At 42.8% G+C, this 15,851-nt stretch overlaps 1 pseudogene; it reads left to right on the forward strand.

The window, feature by feature from the left end:
- The window catches only part of LOC102428718, a 10,101-nt pseudogene extending 1,941 nt beyond the window's left edge, over positions 1-8,160 (forward strand).
- Positions 8,161-15,851: the final 7,691 nt, after the last annotated feature.

Below are 15,851 nucleotides of genomic sequence, written 5' to 3' on the forward strand. Positions count from 1 at the left end.
AATTTGGGAATATGGGGAACCAGGCGAGTAAGTCCAACTCAGGGAGAAGGACTTCCACTGTGCTCAGGCCTCACCAAGCTTTTATAGTGAGAGGTAAACAAGGTAGTGGTTACCATAGATACACAGTTCTTGTGAGTTTCACTTGTTTTGACCATGGTTACACTTCCTGCACTTCCTCATCCCATTAGCTTCCCAGATAAGATCTAGGGAGTGTCACAAGGTCAAGCCTAATTATGCTAAGAGGACTGTGCCCTCTAAGCTAGGACTTGTTTGTGACTTTGCCAGCAGGCCAATCTGAGGCTTAACCCTATATCAGTTTCCCACACAGAGCGCCATCCAGAACCTCCTCTTTCTTGCAAACCCACAGAAACTCACCAACCTCCCGTTCTGAGCCCACTTGATACCATTTGAAAAGCTCATATCCCTCCCGCCTGAAACCTGTGGCCCTGGCGCTGGCCTGGCTTCCCCCCAGTTCCGGGGACCCTCTCCCCTAAAAGCTCCTGCTGTGACAACCACTCTGGTGATAGATCCCCAATGGTGTCAGAGGCTTGGTCAAAGGCCTGGCTTTCCTCTGAAAGACTGACCGTGGATGAGGTGGTTCCCAGCGCCGGGCCCTTCCCAGGGGAAGGGTGCACTCCCAGGGGAAGGGTGCACTCCCAGGGGAAGGGTGCACTCCCAGGGGAAGAGATGCACTGAAACATGTCCCATAGGATCGGACAGGTCAGGACTTGGGGAAACTGCACAACTGGCCCAGAAAATAACTGAGTGACAGCACGCTACAAAATTCAACTTCTAAAATATTTCAAGTATTTGTTGCTTTTTATTTAAGTGACAAAAACAGGCCACAAAATTATGTGTATAATATAATTCAACTATGTAGGAAAAGTGCACATGAGAAAATATATGCCCTCGCCAGGTTGGCTCCATGGATAGAGCATTGGCCTGCGGACTAAAGGGTCCCAGGTTCGCTTCCGGCCAAGGGCACATGCCCGGGATTGCAGGCTTGATCCCCCCCCTCCAGTAGGGGGCGTGCAGGAGGCAGCCGATCAGTGATTCTCTCATCATTGATGTTTCTATCTCTCTCTCCCTCTCCCTTCCTCTCTGAAATCAATAAAAAATATATATATTATTTTAAAAAGAAAATATAGGAAAAGTAGATATATATGTATATTTTAATATAAAATTGTCAATAAAGTGACAGAGTAATGGGAGGTTTTTCCTTTCTCTTATCTGGTTTTCAAATTTTTCAAAAGTGGTCATGATAACTTTTGTAATTTAAGAAGTACGTTACTGCCAGCACTTAGTAGTGTTACAAGAGTGGAGAGAGAGACAGGGAGAGTCAGGGCAGCCACACGGATGTATGTACGAAGCGGTGCCGCCTCGCAGAGGGTTTGCTTCTGCACACAGACTGGCCAACCCTCAACTTTGACCAAAGTCACAAAGGAAACTCCCATGGCACAGAAATCTCTTCTGTACCCACAGAACTGTAAACATTCAGGTCTTAGTATGAAAGAGATATATCTTTTAATGCCAATAACATTTCAATTCCTTTAAAAATACAACAGCTTCCAAATGTTTACAAAAGTTCACAACTATTTCATTTTGAAAAGCCCGGTTTAATTTATACAAAAAAAGTGGGTTTCATTTTCAATAAGTGAAAGTAAGATTAATAACATTTGTCTCCTTGAGAATTCTAAAATTCAAAACAGAAGTCCATTCCCTACTTCTAAGAACAAAAATCTCAATGCCTGGTGCATTGAGGCAGCCTTTGCCCACAATTCCAGTGCCTCTCCTGTCTGTTTCGGGGACAGTCCAGTTACAGTGATGGGTCATGCCATCCTCTGCCTGGTTGACAGAGAGCTTAAGAAAACAACTTGAAGCTTGTTGTTCTTAGCATTCACCCCTCGTGCTCGCTTTCCAGCCACAGTGCCCGCCACACCCCCACAGGACTAACGCAGAAGTCCATACGGGAACCAGCTGAGGGAAAACACTTTTCCAAGCATCACTACTGAGCACGGAGCAGCAGTCGCTCAGAAATGTCCCAGAGAGGAGTCAACAATGGGGACCACAGAGCAGCCGCCAGAAAACTCGGGTATCATTTATGGTGGAGGTGGAGGCTACCCAGAACCTCCACTGAGTCAGCAAACTACAAAAGCACCAACTACTAGCACAAATAAATGGCCAGATAAATGACACATTTTTTTAAAGGACACATTTTTAAGAAATGGAAAACGGCACAGCCACTATAATTTTGCTCAGATTAGATATTTGCAGAGTGAAAACTGGTGAGTTGATAAGTCACCTGTCATTCCTTAGCCTTGGAAAAGACATTTCAGAATCAATTACTTTCCATTTGTATATAAAAAGTCTTCCTAGGAACCTAAAATTCACTCTTTAATAAAGTTAAAAGCATAGAACCAGTTTTTGTTGTTTATTCAATTCTTTTTCTTTGAAAGAGAAAGAGAGAGAGAGAGAGAGAGAGAGAGAGAGGCAGGGAGGGAGAGGGGAGAGAGAGACAGAGAAAGAGAGGAGAGAAAGAGAAACATTGATTTGTTCTTCCACTTATTTATGCATTCATTGGTTGACTCTTGTATGTGCCCTGACTGGGGATTGAATCTGAAGCCCTGCGTATGGGATGATGCTCTAATCCAGCGGTTTTCAACATGTGGGTTGCAACCCCTTTGGCGGTCGAACGACCATCCTGCATATCAGATATTTACATTACGATTCATAACAGTAGCAACATTACAGTTATGAAGTAGCAACGAAAATAATTTTATGGTTGGGTCACAACATGAGGAACTATATTTAAAGGGCCAGAAGGTTGAGAACCACTGCTGTAACCAATTGAGCTACCCAGCCAGAGCCTGTTTATTCAGTTCTTAATTACTAGGAGCAAATGACGCATATCTATATATTCTGATTCAATTAAGTCTGGGATAAGCCTGGCGCTTGCTAAGCACCACAGGTGATTCTGATGTATACCAACAGCCAGCACTACTGAGGAGATCTGGATTGTTCTCTCATTTCAATGTCTGTGTTTAAAGCTAACTACATAAAGAAGAGACATTTAGTCTTTATCAAGCATAACTATAATGTGCTACAATTAACTGACTCACCTGGAATTTATTTCCTCCACTGTGACTGTTTTCTCTTCTTTGCAATTTTCAGAAAGCACATTTCTCTCATCCAAGGAGTATCTAAGCTTTAAACCCAGGGCGGTTTGCTTAGGGCACCGTCTACTCATAAGCAAAGTCTGGGTAACTCCAAGGTGACGCTGCCCTGATGTTCTAAAGCACAGCCAGAGACGGGATAGGCTGCCACAGGGGCCACATCTTCATCCTGTCCCAGCAGGAAGGGCACAGAGAGTGACGCCTCCACGTTGGTGACAGACGTCACTCCTGACTTCATCCCCCTCGCAAGAACAATGACCACCTATTCATGGATCAGACACCACTGAGAAGAATCTCAGAACACGGGTAAGGCGGAAGCACCCTGCACCTCAGAGAGCCAGACAAACATCTCGGGGGCGAGAGGAGGTGCTACACAGACTGCACTGCCCCTCCCCCGGCCAGCACAGCACCACCCAGAGAGCTCTCCCCTGAGCCTACAGAGCCCAGGGCCGGACAGCCAGCCGGCTCCCACCCCCAAAACTCTGGGTCGAGTCCTGGGAACCTATACTCCAGTTCCAGCCCATGGGGATCACAGGGGGATGTATGGGCCCCGCCACCAGGAATCTGATGGTGATGGAGAAGGGGCCCAGGGCCTGGCAACCACCACCACTCGGGACGTGGCAGACCAAGTTCCTACCTGCAGTCCAAGGAGCAGTCCCGGTCAGCTGCTTCCCTCGCCTGCAAAGCCAGGACGGTGCACAGTGTGAGCAGGAGCCTGGGGGGCAGGCCTGCAGCTGGAGCGTGGTCGACCCTGCGCAGGGAGTGCAGCTATTTTAAAGCTCTGCCCACAGCTGGTGTAGCTCCTGATCCCTCCCAACCGCAAAGCCTGACCAGGAGCACCTGGGAGGTGGCTTGGAATTGGCCATCCTGATCCACCCAGGGAGGGGAGCTCACTCAGAGCCCCACCCAACCAGGAAGCCTGAGTAGGAACACGTGGAAGCTGCTCAGCCCGGCCACACTAGAGCCGAGTCCAGAGCTGATCCTCTGCAGAGCAAGCCAGTGTCCTCCTGTTCAGTCAGGGAAACGGATGTGTAGCCCATTGCCGAGTGCAGCCTTCAGCTGCCTGAACCTAACCAGGCACAGCGATCTAATACCCCTGCTTACAGGGGCCCTTGAGCAGAGAGCACATTCTAGGTTTCCCAACCTGCAGAGCAAATCTTGTGGCCCTATCTGATCAGAGAGCTCATTACTGACTAAGATCTCTCCTGATGTGGGTCCCTAAACAATAAGCCACCCAGGCCCTGGGGCTTATTCTGCTGCCCCCGCCATGGGGGCATGGAAACTAATTCAGAGACCACCCACTACTTAGTATCCTAGTACCAACGGTCTCGTCAGCCTGACTGGAGCCCCCAGGCACTGCCCACCCTTCGCCTCACTTGGGCAGGAAACCAGCCATCCTGACTCCCGGCAGCAGCACCCCCACCTTGACCGCAGGGCTCAGGCAGTGGCTTTGCCCCAAAATAGACCCTGATGGCAGGGCCTACCTCCCCGAGGATGTTACCAGCAGACACATTCAAACCCCCAAACTGGTCTGTCTAGGGCAGCCGTGGGCAAACTACGGCCCGCGGGCCGGATCCGGCCCGTTTGAAATGAATAAAACTAAAAAAAAAAAAGACCATACCCTTTTATGTAATGATGTTTACTTTGAATTTATGTTAGTTCACACAAACACTCCATCCATGCTTTTGTTCCGGCCCTCCGGTCCAGTTTAAGAACCCATTGTGGCCCTCGCGTCAAAAAGTTTGCCCACCCCTGGTCTAGGAGAAAACTCACCCAAAGCAAACCTGTAAAATCTGGAAAAGAAAATTAGGGACACTAATTTACTCAGATGCACACACACCAATGTAAGGAATCAAGGATCATAAATAAAAACAGGTAAATGTGACACCACCAAAAGGAAACAAATAAAGCTCCAGTAACTGAGCCTAATGAAATAGAGGTCTGTGATCTGTTAAAGAATTCAGAATAATCCTCTTAAGGAAATTGAGTGAACTACAAGAACACAAACAACTAAACAAAATTAGGAAAATAATGCACCAAACGAAAAGTTTAACGAAGAAACAGAAACCATTAAAAAAATCCTAGAGCCTAGCCGGTGTGGCTCAGCGGTTGAACGACAACCCAGGAACCAAGTGGTCACAAGTTTGGCCCTAGCTGGTTTGGCTCAGTGGATAGAGTGTCGGACTGTGGACTGAAGGGTTCTGGGTTTGATTCTGGTCAAGGGCATGTACCTCGGTTGCAGGCTCCTCCCTGGCCTGGGCCCTCGTCAGGGCGGGTGCAGAAAGCAACCAATCGATGTGTTTCTCTCACACTGATATTTCTGTCTTTCCCTTTCTCTTCCACTCTCTCTAAAAATCAATGGAAAAATATCCTTGGGTGAGGATTAACAAACAAACAAAAAACCCAAACAAACAAAAAAAGAGGCCACGGATTTAATTCCTGATCAGGCTATCAATCCCAAGTAGGGGGTGAGCAGGAGACAGCCAATCAATGATGCTTCTCTAGCATCAATATTTCTATCTCTCTATCCCTCTCTCTTCCTCTCTCTAAAAACAAAAATAAATGAAAACATATTTTTTTTAAAAATCCTGGAGCTGAAAAAATACAAGGACTATACTGAATAACTCAATAGGGAACTTCAAAAGCCGACTTGATCCTGAAGAAAAAACGACCTAGAACACAGGACATTTAAAATTATCTTAGAGTAGCAAAGAGAGAGAGAGAGAGAGAATGAAGAATTGCTCTGGCTGGGTAGGTCAGTTAGTTGGAGTGTTGTCCCGATATGCCAAGGTGGCAGGTTTGATCCACAGTCAGGGCACATACAGGAATCATCAACCAATGAATGCATAAATAGGTGGAACAACAAATCAATGTTTCTCTCTTTATTTTTCTTCATTCCTCTCTCTCTCTCTCTAAAATAAATAAATAAAAATTAAGAAAAAAAGAACAAAAGGAGTGAAGAAAGCCTAAGGGATTTATGCGACACAACCAAAAGAAATAATAGCTGCAATATGGGAATTTCACAAGGAGAAAAGAAAGTATATTTAAAGCAATAATGGCTGAAAACTTCCCAAACCTCAGGAGAGAAACAGACATGCAGATCCATGAGGTACAAAGGACCCCAAATAGGTTGAACCCTAACAGGGATACACTGAGACACAGTATAATTGAATTACCAAAAGTCAAAGACAAAGAATTTTGAAAACAGCAAGGAAAAATGTTACATTTAAGGGAACCCCTGTAAGACTATCAGCAGATTTAAAATATTGAAAGAAAATAATTATAACCAAGAATACTATACCCAGTAAACCTGTCTTTCAGAAATGAAGGAGAAATAAAAATTTTCCTGAACAAACAAAAGCTGAGAGGGAATTCATGGCCACTAGAAATCCTAAAGGGTGCTCTTTGAGTGGAAGTAAAGGGACACTAATTAACATAAAAAAATAACAAGTTAGTGGAAAACTCACTGGCAATGGTAAATATATGGTCAAAGATAGATTCTGTAATATGGTAATGGTGGTGCATAATTCACTTACAACTCTAGTTTAAAAAGCTAAAAACCAAACATATTAAAAATTACCATAACTACAATGTTATTGTATACACAATATAAAAATATGTAAACTGAAATATCAATAATAATTTAAAATGTGAGGGAGACGGTCGCTTGGCAACATTCCGTACTGCCCACCACGTTCTTAAGCAGCAGACTCTCGCATCTCCGGACACAACTGCATCTCATTCTTGAAAAGTCTTTCTGCTCCATGGCTGTGATTGGAGCCCCATTCTCACAGGGACAGAAAAGAAAAGGAGTGGAATATGGTCCTGCTGCTATTAGAGAAGCTGGCGTGATGAAAAGGCTCTCCAATTTGGGCTGCGGCCTAAAGGACTTTGGAGATTTGAGTTTCACTCCAGTCCCCAAAGAGGATCTGTACAACAACCTGATAGCAAATCGTCGCTCGGTGGGCCTCACCAACCAGGAACGGTCTGAGGTAGTCAGTAGAGCAGTATCAGGAGGCTACAGCTGTGTCACAGTGGCAGGAGACCACAGCCTGGCAATTGGTACCATTAGTGGCCACGCCCGACACTGCCCAGACCTGTGATCTGGGTTAATACCCATGCTGACATCAATGCACCCCTCACCACTTCATCTGGATGTCTCCATGGACAGCCAGTTTCATTTCTCCTCAGAGAACTACAGGACAAGGTGCCACAGCTCCCAGGATTTTCCTGGATCAAACCTTGTATCTCTTCCCCAAGTCTTGTGTATATTGGTCTAAGACAGTGGTTGGCAAACCGCAGCTCGCGAGCCACATGCGGCTCTTTGGCCCCTTGAGTGTGGCTCTTCCACAAAATACCACGCGTGGGCGTGCACGTACAGTACGATTGAAACTTCATGGCCCTTGCGCAGAAGTCAGTATTTTGTGGAAGAGCCACACTCAAGGGGGGGGCCAAAGAGCCGCATGTGGCTCACGAGCTGTGGTTTGATGAGCCGCAGTTTGCCAACCACTGGTCTAAGAGATGGACCCTCCTGAACATTTTATATTAAAGAATTATGATATCCAGTATTTTTCCATAAGAGACATAGATAGACTTGGTATCCAGAAGGTCATGGAACAGACATTCAATCTACTGATTGGCAAAAGACAAAGGCCAAGCCATCTGAGCTTTGATATTGATGTATTTGACCCTACACTGGCTCCAGCCACAGGAACTCCTGTTGTAGGGGGACTGACGTATTGAGAAGGCATGTGTATTACTGAGGAAATACACAACACAGAGTTGCTATCAGCACTGGATCTTGTTGAAGTTAATCCTCAGTTGGCCGCTTCAGATGAAGAGGCCAAGGCTACAGCTGGCCTGGCAGTGGATGTGATTGCTTCAATTTTTGGTCCAGACAAGGGAAGGAGGGCACAATGTCTATGACCAACTTCCTACTCCCAGTTCACCACATGAATCAGAAAATGAAGAACATGTGAGAATTTAGAAAATAATGCAGGATGACACGTTCGTCACAATGGGCATTTCAGAGTTGTGAGGTGTTTGAGGGGGCGAATACTACATGGTCATCTGGGTCAATACTGCCTTAATGAGAACATTTGTGTATTCTCGCAATTGTAAAATTTCCTTTCCCTCTCCATTTTGGTGACCAATGATACTACTGTAAATGTATTTGTGGGTGTTTTTTGTTTGTTTGTTTTTTCAATTCATGAGGTATTACTATGTGGAGTACCATGTAAATTTAAAGAAGTCATAAACAGCATTTATTACCTTGGTATAATTTGGAAAAAAAATGTGAGGGGGAGAAGTAAAAGAGTAAAGTTTAGGAATAACAAGCTATCAAACTTGTTATCAATTTAAAATAGGATATTATGAGAGTTCCAAAATGGTGGTGGAGTAAGTGGAAGCTACATTGACACTCTCCCAGGACCAAACTGGAATTACAACTAAAATACAGAAAAACTATCCTGAATAATCAACTAAAGACTAGCTGGAGAGAACCCGATAACCAAGGATGGAAAGTGGAGCCTGCATAGAGACTGGTAGGAAGTGTGAAGGTGTGAAAGGGCTGCCCGGGCTCCCACAGACAGCAGCTGAAGGTCCGGAGGGATAACTCAGCTATGGGGGGTTCCCACTGAGAATATGGGGTCTAAACCCCAAACTGGGCTCCCCAGCCCAGAGCACCAGAACTGAGAAAGGTGACCACATAACATGAAGCTGTGAAAAGCAGCAGGGTTGCTATCTGCCAGGGAGAGACAGCTAGAAATGCAGGTACCCTCTGAAAGAGCCAACACAAAAAATTTTGTGTGCAGCCACTCACCTTGGGTTCTGGTAGAAGGAGGCAGAGTGGACTGGAGCTGTGGGAGCAGAAGCCAGGGTTGGGGGCCCTGGGGTTAAAGCTCAGAAGGCAGAAACCCTGTTTTCTTGTGCTGAGTCATTCCCTCACACTGCAGAGGACATCTTTCTCGGGCAGACATTTATCTTCCAGGCAGCTGTTGCCTAGGGGGGGAAGCAATTGCCCCACCCTGTTGGAAAACCTCTCGCTCCACTCTGTGGTCAATAACCTGAAGCTAATCAAAACTGAATACAATCTGACTGCAGGCAGAGGCAGATCTCTGGAGGCTTTGAGTCTTCACCTGATCTATTTCTGGACCTGGGGCTAGGAAAAGCAGACCTTGGTGCACATCTGGTTCTTTCCAAAGGCACCCAGCCCAGCAGAGGGATCCATAAGCTATGGATAGCTAACAGCTCCACACAGCCCTCAGGGCTAGTCAGAAACAGTATGTGACATTTCCTGCACTAGAGATTGGGAGGCATAGCAGATCTACCTAATACACACACACATACCTAAACAGGCAGCCAAAATGGGGAGACAAGTCCAAAACAAAATAACAAGAGAATTCTCCAGAAGAAGAGCTAAATGAAATGGAGATAAGAAATTTATTAGACATAGAGTTCAGAATAATGATAGCAAAGATGCTCAACAGCATAAGAAAAGATATAGTAATTATGAAGAATGACATAGCACTAATAAAGAACACAGTGGAAGGAATACACAGCAGATGAGGGGAAACCAAGGATTTGATCAGTGAATTAGAAGACAGGGTAGAAAAATCACTCAGAGAACCAAAACAACAACAACAAAAATGCCGAGCCAGCATGGCTCAGTGGTTGAGTGTTGACCTATGAACCAGAAGGTCATGGTTTGATTCCTGGTCAGGGCACATGTCCAGGTTTTGACTCGATCCCATGTGGGGCATGCAGGAGGCAGCCTATCAATGACTCTCTCTCATTATTGATGTTTCTATCACTCTCTCCTTCCCCTTTCCTCTCTGAAATAAAAAATATATTTTTAAAAAAGAAAAAACAATTAAAAAACAAGAGGACAGCTTAAGGGAGCTTTGGGACATGAAATGTAACAATATTCGCATCATAGGACTCCCAGAAGGGGAAGAAAGTGAGCAAGGGATAGAAAACGTGTTTAAAGAAATAATGGCAGAACACTTCCCTAACCTGGTAAAGGAAAAAGTCACACAAGTTCAGGAGGCACAGAGAGTGCCAAGCAAGAACCCAAACAGGTCCACGCCCAGACACATCATAATTAAGATGCCAAAAATTAAAGACACAGAGAAAATCTTAAAGGCAGCAAGAGAAAAGCAATTTGTTACCTACAAAGGAGCTCTCACAAGGCTGTCAGCTGATTTCTCATCAGAAACTCTACAGGCCAGAAGGAAATGGCATGAAGTATTCCAGGTAATGAAAAGCAAGGATCTGAAACCAAGATTACTATATCCATCAAGGATATCATTCAAAATAGATGGTGAAATAAAGAGCTTCCCAGACCAAAAAAAAAAAAAAAAAGCTACCTACCAAACCAGCACTGCAAGAAAGCTAAAGGGACTGCTATAACGAGGAGGGAGGGAGGGAGGGAGGGAGAGAGAGAGAGAGAGAGAGAGAGAGAGAGAAACAGCCATACAGAATTAAAATGACAATAAATAAGTACCTATCAATAATAACCTTAAATGTAAATGGCTTAAATGCTCCAATCAAAAGATATAGGGTAGCTGAATGAACATGAAAACATAACCCAGATATACAAGAAACCCACCTCAGAACAAAAGACTCATACAGGATAAAAGTGAAGGGATGGAAAAAATTTCCATGCAAATGGAAACAGAAAAAAGTTGGTGTGGCAATACTCATATCTGACAAAATAGACTTCAAAATGAAGGCCATCACAAGAGACCATAAAGGTCACTACATAATACTAAAGGGATTGATCCAAGAAGAGGATATAACCCTGGGAAACATATATGCACCCAATATAGGAGCACCTAACTATAATAAAAAAACTTCTAGAGGACTTTAAGGGAGAGATTGACAGCAAGATAGTCATAATCAGGGGTTTTAACACCCTGTTGACTTCACTGGATACATCTTCCAGACAAAAAAATTAACAAGGAAACAGTGAGTCTAAATGACACACTGGATCAGATGGATTTGACATTTATTGACATTAATTGCCCCAAAGCTGTAAAATATACATTCTTCTCAAGTGCACATGGGTCATTCTTAAAGACAGACCATGTTAGGACACAAAACAAGTCTCTACAAGTTCAAGAAGATTGAAATCATGTCAAGCATCTTCTCAGATCATAATGGAATGAAGTTAGGAATCAACTACAGTAAAAACTCAAAAACATTCAAACTCATGGAGGCTAAATAGCATGTTATTAAACAATTACTGGATTACCAATGAGATCAAGAAAAAAATAAAAAACATCCTGGAAACAAATGACTATGAAAACACAACAATCCAAAATCTCTGGGACACAGCAAAAGCAGTCCTGAGAGGGAAGTTCATAGCACTACAGGCCTACCTCAAAATACAAGAAAAATTAATAATATACTATTTAACCCTACAACTTAAAGAATTAGAAAAAGAACAAGAAGAAAAGCCTAGAGTAAGTAGAAGAAAGGAAATAATAAAGATCAGAGTGAAAATAAATGACACAGAGACTGAAAAAAATAGAAAAGATCAATGAAACCAAGAGCTGGTTCTTTGAAAAGATAAACGAGATAATGAACCTTTAGCCAGACTCATCAAGAAACAAAGATAGAGGACCCAAATAATTAAAATTAGAAACAAAAGCGGTGAAGTAACCATTGACATCACAGAAATACAAAGAATTGTAAGAAAATATTATGAGCAACTATATGCCAACAAGCTGGACAATGTGGATGAAATGGACAAATTCCTAGAATAATACAATCTCCAAAAACGGAATCAGGAAGAATCAGAAGACCTGAATAGGCCAATAACAACTGATGATATTGAAGTAGAAATAAAAAAACTCCCAACAAACAAAAGCCTTGATCCGGATGGCTAAACAGGGAAGTTTTAACAAACACTCAAAGAAGAACTAATACCTATCCTCCTCAAACTATTTCAGAAAATCCAAGAGGAAGAAACACTTCCAAATTCTTTTCCTGAGGCCAGCATTATCCTAATTACAAAACCAGATAAAGGCACTACAAAGAAAGAGAATTACAGGCCAATAGTGTGTGTGTGTGTGGGGGGGGGCGGGGGGGCAGTTAACTACAAGGGGTCAATGGGGGAAAAAGGGGAGCATATGTAATACTTTCAATAATAAAGTCTTTAAAATACTAGGTGTACCAGTTAATGCGAATTGTTTTCAAAAGATGGAGTTACACATATGTTGATATATATGCGATTTGATATGTATGCTATTTTGTTGTATTGACAGCAAGCTTCAAAACTTCATATGTCAAATTTGCTGAAGGTGTTAACATCATAGATATTTTTATGCTTAAAAATGTCAAATTTCGTGCCCAAAAAAGGGCATTTGAGGGAAGTTTTAATTCATTACTTTATTTTGAAGAAAAAGTTATCGTATACTTCAGGAAGCTTATGGTGAACATGTTCCATCTTAAGATACTTGTGAAAGCTGGTTTAAACACTTTAAAAGTGATGATTTCCATGTGAAAGACAAAGAATGCCCAGGTCAAACAAAAAAGTTTGAAGACCATTACAAGCATTATTGGATGAAGATGCGTGTCAAACTCAGAAACAACTTGCAGAAAGATTAAACGTTGCTCAGCAAACAATTTCCGATCATTTACAAGCAATGGGAAAGATTTTAAAGGAAGGAAAATGGGTGCCACATCAACTGAACGAAAGACAAATGGAAAACCAAAAAGTCATCAGTAAAATGTTGCTTCAACGGCACGAAAGAAAGTCTTTTTTGCATCGAATTGTGACTGGGATTGAAAAGTGGATTTATTTTGAGAATCCAAATGCACAAAATCATGGGTTGATCCAGGTCAACCATCAACATCGACTGCAAGGCCAAATCGCTTCGGAAAGAAGACAATGCTCTGCGTTTGGTGGGATCAGGAAGGTGTGGTGTATTATGAGCTTCTAAAACCAGGTGAAACTGTTAATACTGACCACTACTGACAACAAATAATCAATTTGAACCATGCTTTGATCATGAAAGGACCAGAATGGGCCAGAAGACACAGCAAAGTAATTTTGCTTCATGATAATGCACCATGACACACTTCAAAGCCAGTTAAAGACTTGTTAAGAGATCTTGCCTGGGAAGTATTAACCCACCCGCTATATTCACCAGACCTTGCTCCTTAGATTACCACTTGTTCTGATCGATGGCACACGCACTTTCTGAGCAGCACTTCAAAACGTACGAAGTGGAAAATTGGGTCTCTGAATGGTTTGCCTCAAAACAAGAAAAGTTCTATTGGGACGGTACCCACAAATTACCTGAAAGATGGGGAAAATGTGTAGCTAGTGATGGACATTACTTTGAATAAAGCACTTTTGATGTTTCTCTTGAAATTATCGTGTTTTCTTTGATTACAAAATCTGCATTATTAACTGGTACACCTGGTATATCAGGCAAAACAGAATTTAAAACAAAAATTGTAATGAGCAAAAAGGGTGCTACATAATGATAACAGGGTCAAACCAATACGAGAATATAATATATTTAAATACTTATGCATCCAGTTCTGGCCAGGTAGCTCAGTTGGTTAGAGTGTCATCTAGATACCCAGTGTTGCGGGTTCGATCCCTGGTCAGAGCACATATATGAATCAACTAATGATGTTTCTCTCTCTCCCCTTTCTTCTCTCTCTAAAATTTAAATAAAAATCTATTTAAAAATACTTTCACATCCAACACAGAAGCACCTAAATACATAAAACAAATATTGTCAGACCTAAAGAGAGAAATATAAAGCTATACAATAGTAGGGAACTGGAATTCCCGACTTACTCAATGGAGAGATCATCCAGACAGAAAAGCAATAAGGTCACGTTGGTTTAAGCATGTCCAACCAGATGGACTACCAGATAGCTACAAAGCATTCCATTGGCAACACATACACATTCTTCTGAGATGAACATGCAACAATTTCCAACACAGAGCATTTTAGACCACAAAACAAGTCTTAATACAATTAGAGGATGAAACCATATCAAACATCTTTTCCAACCACAATGGTATGAAACTAGAAAATACACAAGGAAAACTTGAAAAATCACAAATATGTGGAGATTGAACAACATTCTACAGAATAACCAACGGGTCAAAGAAGAAATCAAGAGAAAAAACACCTTGAGACAAATGAAAATGGAAATGTAACATATCAAATTTATAAGATGAAGCAAAAGCAGTTCTAAGTTCATAGCAATAGATACCTACCCCAAGAAACAAAAAAGTCTCAAATAAACAACCTAACTTTATCTTTCAAGAAAGTATAAAAGAACAAATGAAGCCCCAACTTAGTATAAGAAAGAAATAACAAAGATTAGGGCAGAAATAAATGAAATATAAACTAAAAAGAATATAGAAAAGATCAATTAAACTAAGAGCAGTTTCTTTGAAAAGATAAACAAAACTGATACATTGTAGAGAGACCAAGATGGCGGCATAGGTAAACACCAGAGATTGCAGCCGCAAACAACCACTTCAAAAATACAACTAAAAGACGGAACGGACATCACCCAGAACCACAGGAAGGCTGGCTGAGGAGAGACTCTTCAACTAGAAGGAAAGACAACAGCATACCAAGGCTCAGAGGAGGCGCAGTGTGGAAAATTTAAAGGTGCGGAGGTGCGCGCGGCAAAGTGGGCTGGTGGCTGAGGGTGTGGTTGTCGTTTTCAATCAGGAGGGAGTCTCAGACTCTGAGCTCCAGATCCGGGCAAGTCTCTAGGGACTCAGACTCCAACGGGAGAAGCGGGATTGTCTAGCATCAGTTGGAACATGAAGGCAGCTTTCTCCCGGGGTTTGCAGCGGTTGCCGGGGTTCTGAGAAGCAGAGCCTCTGGGAACGGGACTGAGAGCAGCCATAACTGCTCCCTCCGCCCGACCTGTTGATCCCGCCCCGCCCAAGCCCTGCGCAGAGCCATTTGCCGGATCACCTCAGGCAAAGGCTAGATTAGCACCTCCCCAGAGGACAGAAGTTTTCCCACAGCTGACTCTCACAGCCAGTCGGCCTGGTGGTCAAATCCCTCTAGTATTAACTACAACAATCAAGGCTTAACTAGAACAAGACTGCACACAAAGACCACAAGGGGGTGCACCAAGAAAGCATAAAAAATGTGGAGACAAAAAACATGACAGAAATGGAGGATATAGAGCTAAAAAACGCAATTTTGAGGGCTTGCAATAAACTTGTGGAGAGCCTCACGAAAACTAATGAGACCCTCGATGCTATGATAAAGAAACAACTAGAAATTAAGCATACACTGACTGAAATAAAGAATATTACACCCAATAGCAGACCAGAGGAGCGCAAGAATCAAGCCAAAGATTTGAAATGCGAAGAAGCAAAAAACACCCAACCGGAAAAGCAAAATGAAAAAAGAATCCAAAAATACGAAGATAGTGTAAGGAGCCTCTGGGACAACTTCAAGCGTACAAACATCAGAATAATAGGGGTGCCAGAAGAAGAGAGAGAGCAAGATATTGAAAACCTATTTGAAGAAATAATGGCAGAAAACTTCCCCCACCTGGTGAAAGAAATAGACTTACAGGTCCAAGAAGCGCAGAGAACCCCAAACAAAAGGAATCCAAAGAGGACCACACCAAGACACATCATCATTAAAATGCCAAGAGCAAAAGACAAAGAGA

The sequence above is a fragment of the Myotis lucifugus genome, unplaced genomic scaffold (genome assembly GCF_000147115.1).
Source record: "Myotis lucifugus unplaced genomic scaffold, Myoluc2.0 scaffold_132, whole genome shotgun sequence".
Taxonomy (NCBI): domain Eukaryota; kingdom Metazoa; phylum Chordata; class Mammalia; order Chiroptera; family Vespertilionidae; genus Myotis; species Myotis lucifugus.